The sequence below is a fragment of the Schistocerca cancellata genome, unplaced genomic scaffold (assembly GCF_023864275.1).
Source record: "Schistocerca cancellata isolate TAMUIC-IGC-003103 unplaced genomic scaffold, iqSchCanc2.1 HiC_scaffold_726, whole genome shotgun sequence".
Taxonomy (NCBI): Eukaryota; Metazoa; Arthropoda; class Insecta; order Orthoptera; family Acrididae; genus Schistocerca; species Schistocerca cancellata.
The window spans coordinates 38,910-47,500 of NW_026046737.1; positions in this window are offsets into that span (position 1 = coordinate 38,910).

Genomic DNA, 8,591 nt, shown 5'->3' on the forward strand with positions numbered 1-8,591 from the left:
TCTGTATGTGTCATTATGAGGTAATTGTTCGCGCAACTCTGAGGCCACATCATTGAAGAGCGGGCACTCGTAGACCACATGGTCAGGAGTGCCCTCCGTAGCGCCACAATCACACGTAGGTGTCGCCTTTTTCCCGAATCGACATAGATATGTCGAATAGGGTCCATGCCCAGTGAGAAAATGGATGAGTCCCCTGGTTGGTTCAAAATAAGTCATCTCTATTCTTTCCCTGACGTCTGGCAGTAACTCGAAGGTCCTGCGTCCTGTTTCTTCACTTGCCCATGAAAGTTGCCATAGCTGTTCCCCTTTTAATCTGATCTCAGTTTTGTTGTCAGTCCTACTCCCCAGAATTTCCTCTATCTTGTCCAAGTTCCCCTTTCTTGCCCAGTACCAGGCGGCCTGCTCCCGAATTTTAATATCTAGTGGGCAGAGTCCCATTATGACTAACAGGGCTCCTCCCGGTGTTGTCCTGTAAGCCCCCATTGATCTCATAACCATATTCCTCTGCACTCTTCTCACTGTCATGGCAGGCACCACCCTCGTGAGCCTGTGCGCCCAGACTCCTGAACCGTAACCCACTATGGAGGTGAGTATGCTGTTGTGATATAGTTTGATAAGATGTGGTGGGAGGTGGAAGCGTTTGTGTCCAATGGAGATGAGGTTATTGAGTACTTGTAATGCTCTTTGTGTTACGGTTTCAATGTGTCTACCAAATGACCACTTCTCATCAATGATGATACCCAGATATCGAGTCTCACGTCGTCTTAGAACAGGTAAGCCCTCTATCCTAACAGTTGGATTTCTTACTAGCTGTCCCTTTAGAAGAAGGTATGTTGATTTAGTCGGTGAAATTGTCATCTTTGTGTCCCGGCACCACTGTTGTAGTATTTGTATTGTTTGTTCTATTTTTGGCTCAATGTCTTCTCGGCTTCGGCCGCCAACCAGTAGAAGGAGGTCATCTGCGTAGGCTATCACCTCTAGCACTTCATTAGTTTGCTGTAGTGTATCCAATAAAGGTTCCATATGGATATCCCAGAACAGGGGACCTAGCACGGAGCCCTGGGGACATCCCTTCGTGATTGTTTTTCTTACCCTTGTGCTAGGGGATGATAACCAGACCTCCCGGTCCTCACAATAGCTCCTCAGACACCCATATAGCGGTCCTGGACACTCCTTCTCCCGTAAGCAGGAGAAGAGCGAAGGCCACCACAGGTTGTCGAAGGCGCCACTTATGTCCACCATGATGCCGACAACGTACTTGTACGGGGTAGAGCCACAGACCTCAGCCGCCAGGGCGATTGCATCAGATGCCGAACGCCCCGGCCTAAAGCCGAATTGCCTGCTGCTCATCCCGCACAGCACTCGGTGCGCAGCCAGTCTGTCAGCTAGCAGTCTCTCCAGAACCTTCCCAAGCAGATCAAGCAGGCAGATTGGCCGGTACGATTTTGTGTCTGCTGGGTCTTTATCGGCTCCTTTTTTGATGATAACTACATTTGCCCTTTTCCAAATTTGAGGGAACTTCTGCTGCCTCAGACATTCGTTGTATAGGTAAGTCAGAGGGGCAACTATCTGGGGAGCCAGGAATTGCACCACCTCCGCCACAATGCCATCCGGCCCGGGAGCCTTCCCTATCTTCAGGGTTCTTATGTGGGCAGCTACCTCCTCTTCAGAGAATGGGTAGACTGCCGTATCATTTCCATATATGTTGCTTCTGAAGTGCTCTCGTAGCTGCCGTTGTTCATTTGTCTCTCCCTCCGCTGTATCGTCAGGCAGCAGGGACTGGAGAAGAACCTCGGCAGTTTCCTGCCAGGATTCTGTCATCCCATCCCCACGCCTAACGGTTGAAAGCTCCATCGGAGAGCGGATTTTTTCTCGGACCAGTTTGTAGGGAATTCCCCAAGGATCGAGAGCAAGTTGGTTTAGAACGAAGTGTTCCCAACTTTTGGATCGTACTTCTCGTAGGTGTTTGTGGAAATTTTCTTTTGCTTCCCGGTACAGTTGCAGCCATCTTTGTTTCTCAAGCCAGACGACACTGCGCTGGTAGTACCTCCTGAGCCTTCTGACAGACCGACGCATCTCCTCCAATTCGGCTGACCATGGTGATGGAGAGGCCGCCATGGCCTTCCTTCTAGTAGGTACGGCGGCCTTCACCGCTCGAGTTATTGCTGTAGTCAGTTCTTCAGCTCTTTTGTCAATGTCGATGTCCAAGAGTCCGTCACCTTCTGGCAATGCAGGAATGTCGCACTCCCTGGCAAGTTTCTCCCAGTCGGCTCTTTTATAGTTGTATTGCAACTCCCACCCCATGGCCCAGCGACTCTCCCTGTTTCCCACACTGAAAGAGATAAGATTATGGTCACTGGTGGTAGCATTCTCTATCACTTCCCATTGCTGAATTAGGTGCACCGTGTTGGGTGTAGCCAGGGTCACGTCGATGTTTGTGCCCTGGCCCCCTCCCGCCACATAAGTCGGGGGATTTCCAGGTTTATTGACTACCACCAGCTGCAAGGCCATAATGGCCTCTTCTGCCTTCTCTCCATTTGAGTCCCTGGTGCCGCTGTACCATAGGGGGGATTTTGCATTTATATCGGCAGTTATAATTACTTTACGCCCCCGCAACGCCGTGATGACTGTGGTAAGATGTGCTAAATGTGTTTCGATGTCGTCAGCATACTGAAAATACATATTAATGAGAATGATGGTGCCAGATGGAGATTGTAGCTCCACGACGTTGCAGTGGCTGGATGAGAATTGTGTGAGAACTATGGCTCTCATAATTCTATTGGTTATGATTATTGCCGCTTTGGGGTTCTCTCCACTACTTATGACTTGCCATGTCGCAGCTGTGAAGGATAGTTTCCCATTTAGGGAGTACGGCTCTTGCAGACAGATCAGATCCAGTCTCCTCTCCTCCACTTCCTTACGCAGCTCCTGCATCACTAGTCTACTGTTGTGGGCGTTAAGTTGTCCAATGGTGATTTTTGTCATTAGTTATTATGGAGTATATGTATGTATTCTGTCATTTGGCCAGGTCTTATTCCAATCAAACATGATACGTCCATTTGCTAGAACTGCTTGTGCGTAAATGTCGTCCAAGTCAAATTTTTCCCCGCGTCTTTCAAAAAGTTTCTTGAGTAAGTCACGCAGGGCTCCGAAGTCGGTGGGGAGATTCACTGACTTTAGCTGGATTCTGTCTACGGCCTCCATTACCGAGAAGGTGACTCTCCTACCATTTTCGTGTCCCACCCGGACCACGTGTCTTAAGGCAGTGGTCAGGGTAGTCGGCTGCTCTAGTCTCGCTAGTTGCATTGTAAATTCAAGGTTAGGATAGACCCTGACTGGGTCGATGGGTGGCAATCTCACGACAGGATCTTTCATGGCTAGTTCATTGGAACTCGTTATTATGTTCTCCTGTAGTGGTTGTTTTGTATTACTGTTCTCTTTTGTTGAGATTGCCACCGTCTCTGTTGCAGGATGCCATTGCCGTTGGTCTTTAGTCGGCGTAGTCCTCCGGCTTAGGGAGGAGGGAGATTTGACTGTAAGAGGCTCGGTTTGAGTTCCTCTGTCGGTTGTGGTGGATTCTGTCTGAGTGCTCTCATCCTTTGTGGTGACTGAGGCGTCATTGAGCGATCTCAAAAACATCCTAAAGGCACTTGCCCTCATGGCATCCCTCCTCCTTTTGCTCGGGGATTTCCTTTTGGTCATCCTATATGTTTTGGCTTGTTCAGCCATAGTCTATCCTTGATATTAATCTTTGTTCCAAAAGTCTGTAGGTGGGGCAATTCCGCCCAGTGGCGCCACAAGGTTTTTTGCCCCTTCTTTTACAGGGGATGCAAACTGTTGTTGCCCTACAGTCTTTACGGACATGTCCATCTTCGCCACATTTTGAGCAGGCCGACCCCCTGGTACAGTGCCTCAGAACGTGGTCGAGATCGCCACAGTTATGGCAACGCGGTACCACAATATAGTCACGTGTATTTATGGCGTGAAAGCCGATGTAGAGTCTGCCCATTGTAGTGATCTTTTTCCACATTTGTGCTGAAACCTCAGCGACGTGGTGAACCACGTCACGGTCCCGAGGTCCTGTTTTGAATCTCAATTTGAAACTTTCTTTAAATTCGTCCTCAGTCATATCTTCAAAATTTTGTGCCCTCACAGTTTCATGAATCTCCTCATTTGACATTATTGTCGGTACATCATATAAGATGACCAAAGGGTTTCTCTTCCTCGGTGGCTCACATTTGACCACCGAGTTTAGTTTAGGATTATTTAATAGTTTCATCTTGTCCTCTTCAGAGGCCACTTCCACTATTACTGAATTTTTGCTTGGTTTGACCTTATTTATTTTTATTTTATCTTTAATCGGATTTACTGTAGTGGTGAGTAGCTCCTGAATTTTCTTAACGCTAGTGTCCTTACCGGGTAAGGTCCTTAAAAAGACCGTTGTGTCAGCCCTCTTCGGGACTCTGTTTGCATGTATTAGCTCTAGAATTACCACAGTTATCCAAGTAACGTGGGTACGATCTAAGGAACCATAACTGATTTAATGAGCCATTCGCGGTTTCACCTTAATGCGGCTTGTACTGAGACATGCATGGCTTAATCTTTGAGACAAGCATATGACTACTGGCAGGATCAACCAGGGAGCTGCGTCAACTAGAGCTGAGCAGCCGGCCGCCCGGGAGTGTGTCCCGGGGGCCCGCGCGAACACGCAAGCGTCCGCTCAATTATTCTGCAAACAGGAGGAGGCTGGGCTCCCCTGCACAATACACCTCGAAACCCTCTCAGGTCCCGGCGGCGCGCAGCGCCGTCCTAAGTACTTGGTCGGGTTCGAGAGAGGCGCAATCGCCCGGAGTTAGGCGAGTAGACGCTTTAGGTGCGACCACCCGTGCTCCCAACTGAGCTTGCCGCTGCCGACAGAGGCCCGGGAGCGTGCTGTCGTGGCATTGCCGGCGGGAGACAACACGCGCCACCTACGGTGACCGGCAGCTCCAACGCCAGCGCCACAGAAGGGCAAAGGCCCCACGTGGGTGCCGAAGCGAACTCTCCCAGCACAGCGCACGTGCCAACACGTCCGCACAACTGCGATACAAACCACCAGCGAGAACCGCTGGGGCGACCGAGCAGCAGACGGCGTCGCGGCGCCGAGTGCCGGGCGGCGGCGCATCCTCAACGCACACAGTCCTCAATCGGACCAGCACACTGCAGATGTCCACCGCGCTTCGCACCGGGTCCGCGAGGACCCACTTTGGCTGCACGGCGCCGCGCGCAGGGTGCCCCGGCGCGCAGCTGCGCCGCCTGCCGCGTCCGTCGGCCGGCGCGCCTGCCACTGGGCGCCCCCACCAGCCGGCTGTAGCGCGTGCGCCCACGCACCGCGCGGCCAGCACGCCGGGCGGCCCCCCCTCACCGGCCGGGGACAGTCCCACCCACCCACAGCCGCGTATCGCTTCACACCCAGATTCACATTCACGTTCGTTGGTATGGTGGGGACCGCTTCGTAGCTGTACCGATCGTTGCCCTCACAGATGTACCTCCAGCAAGATCAACCGCACCACAACGGGTTACCAGTTGTTCATTTGCGTAACGTCACCAGTAAACGTACACGTCCATCCCCGTTTGCAAAGTCAACTATTATTGCATGCCTGCCTGTCAGGTGTCAAGACACACTACATTCGCTCACATCCACGCAACAAAATGTGCCCGACTAGAGGGCACGTGGAAGGTGCCCCCGTACATATGCGATCTCCATTGCGCGACCAACTGTCAACCGGCCTCTGTAGCATGTCGCAGATGTGGAACGCGGGGCACCGTGCTATCACATTGTGTGAGAAGAGACTACTACGTCTGCATACACGCGCCACTACATGAACAGACGGCTCATGCTGATCGCCATCCACTGCGTCCATTACTCCCACACGTCTCTATGGCGTACCACACTGCAATGCAGCTGTTATGGGGAGATGACACATAGCTGTGTACACAACATTCTGAGCCGGTTGCGGTTGGACAACAATACATTAATGTAACGTGTCATATGCCAATTACAGAGCAGGGTAAGGCACAACGTGGGTTAGGTTAAGGCACAACGTGGGTTAGGTTAAGGCACAACGTGGGTTAGGTTAAGGCACAACGTGGGTTAGGTTAAGGCACAACGTGGGTTAGGTTAAGCCACAACGTGGGTTAGGTTAAGCCACAACGTGGGTTAGGTTAAGGCACAACGTGGGTTAGGTTAAGGCACAACGTGGGTTAGGTTAAGGCACAACGTGGGTTAGGTTAAGGCACAACGTGGGTTAGGTTAAGGCACAACGTGGGTTAGGTTAAGCCACAACGTGGGTTAGGTTAAGCCACAACGTGGGTTAGGTTAAGCCACAACGTGGGTTAGGTTAAGCCACAACGTGGGTTAGGTTAAGCCACAACGTGGGTTAGGTTAAGCCACAACGTGGGTTAGGTTAAGCCACAACGTGGGTTAGGTTAAGCCACAACGTGGGTTAGGTTAAGCCACAACGTGGGTTAGGTTAAGCCACAACGTGGGTTAGGTTAAGCCACAACGTGGGTTAGGTTAAGCCACAACGTGGGTTAGGTTAAGCCACAACGTGGGTTAGGTTAAGCCACAACGTGGGTTAGGTTAAGCCACAACGTGGGTTAGGTTAAGCCACAACGTGGGTTAGGTTAAGCCACAACGTGGGTTAGGTTAAGCCACAACGTGGGTTAGGTTAAGCCACAACGTGGGTTAGGTTAAGCCACAACGTGGGTTAGGTTAAGCCACAACGTGGGTTAGGTTAAGGCACAACGTGGGTTAGGTTAAGGCACAACGTGGGTTAGGTTAAGGCACAACGTGGGTTAGGTTAAGGCACAACATGGGGGTAGATTGCGGTACAAATTGCGTTACATTGCGGTGCAAATTGCGTTACATTGTGGTGCAAATTGCGTTACATTGCGGTGCAAATTGCGTTACATTGCGGTGCAAATTGCGTTACATTGCGGTGCAAATTGAGTTACATTGCGGTGCAAATTGAGTTACATTGCGGTGCAAATTGAGTTACATTGCGGTGCAAATTGAGTTACATTGCGGTGCAAATTGAGTTACATTGCGGTGCAAATTGAGTTACATTGCGGTGCAAATTGAGTTACATTGCGGTGCAAATTGAGTTACATTGCGGTGCAAATTGAGGTAGGTTAAGGTGCAACACAGGTTAGGTTAAGGTGACATAGGTTAGGTTAAGGTGACATAGGTTAGGTTAAGGTGACATAGGTTAGGTTAAGGTGACATAGGTTAGGTTAAGGTGACATAGGTTAGGTTAAGGTGACATAGGTTAGGTTAAGGTGACATAGGTTAGGTTAAGGTGACATAGGTTAGGTTAAGGTGACATAGGTTAGGTTAAGGTGACATAGGTTAGGTTAAGGTGACATAGGTTAGGTTAAGGTACAAACTGGGTTGTGTTATGGTACACATTGCGTTGTAGTACAGTACACGTTAGGTTTGGGTACGGTACACAATGTGGTATGGGATGGCGTGTTGTGGGGGGGGGGGGGGGGTGAGGTTCGTTGATATCGACCGTAGGACGTGGATGCCCGAGGCAGCGTCAGTGTGTCAAAGGAGTTATGTCACGTCGGGATGCGCTTTCCGCCAGTGAGAGGGGGGGGCGAGCCGTGTCTGTGGTTGCGGCAGACCTGTGTGTTTCATTCCTGCCAGTGTGTTTGTGCTGTAAGACGAGGCAGTGTGGTGATGTTGGGTGCACCCCTGTGTAGGACATGTGTGGGTGTTGGTGGCTTATCTGAGCAATTGTGGTTGTCGGACGAGTGGGATATTCTGTTTTATGATTGGACCTCCTGGCCTGGTTATCATAGTCTGGTTGGTGTACTGTGGCGGATAGGATGCACCGGACGTTGGTCCATGCCGGTGCTTAATTATTGTATCTGTGTTTGTTACAGGCAGAGAGTAGTGTGTGATAGAGTGTGTGGGTGATAGAGTGTGCGGGTGACGTGTGGTTCGTTTTGTTTGCACAGACGTTCAGCATGTATAGGGGCATTTGCGTATTTGATCTATCTATGTGGGCCTGCATAGTTTACTGAGCAGTGCTGCGAGGTGACTGAACTACGAGCGACGTACTCATTTACAGCGGAATGGTTGCCTTCTACCAAAGATGGAGTATCGACTCTACGACAGCGTTGGCACCGCAGGAAGCGGTGTCGTACAATGGCCCCCACACCGTCATCGTTGTGCGGGGTAGGGACCGTATATATTCTGCGAGGAGCCCTGTTTGCCACAGGGCGTGGGGTCTCGCGTCCTGCGGTTCAGTGCCCCCAGGGAAGCGCGCGGAGGTGGTGCTGCTGCTGCTGTAGCAAGCGAGCTACTTAGAGCATGTATAGGGACAGCGGGAATATGGCATATTGGATATAACTCTTCATGAAACGCAAGATATAGGGGTGGATTGCACGATAGGAGTGCGGGAAGAGTCCGCCATTCATCCGCTGGAGTTGCGATTTGGGCGGTTGGAGTGGGGCACGTGCGGGTGCGGGTGGAGCGATTGTCGGTCGACGACTTCGTGCGGCGCAGGCACTGGCGTTGGGGCTCCTGTGGTGGACAGATGATG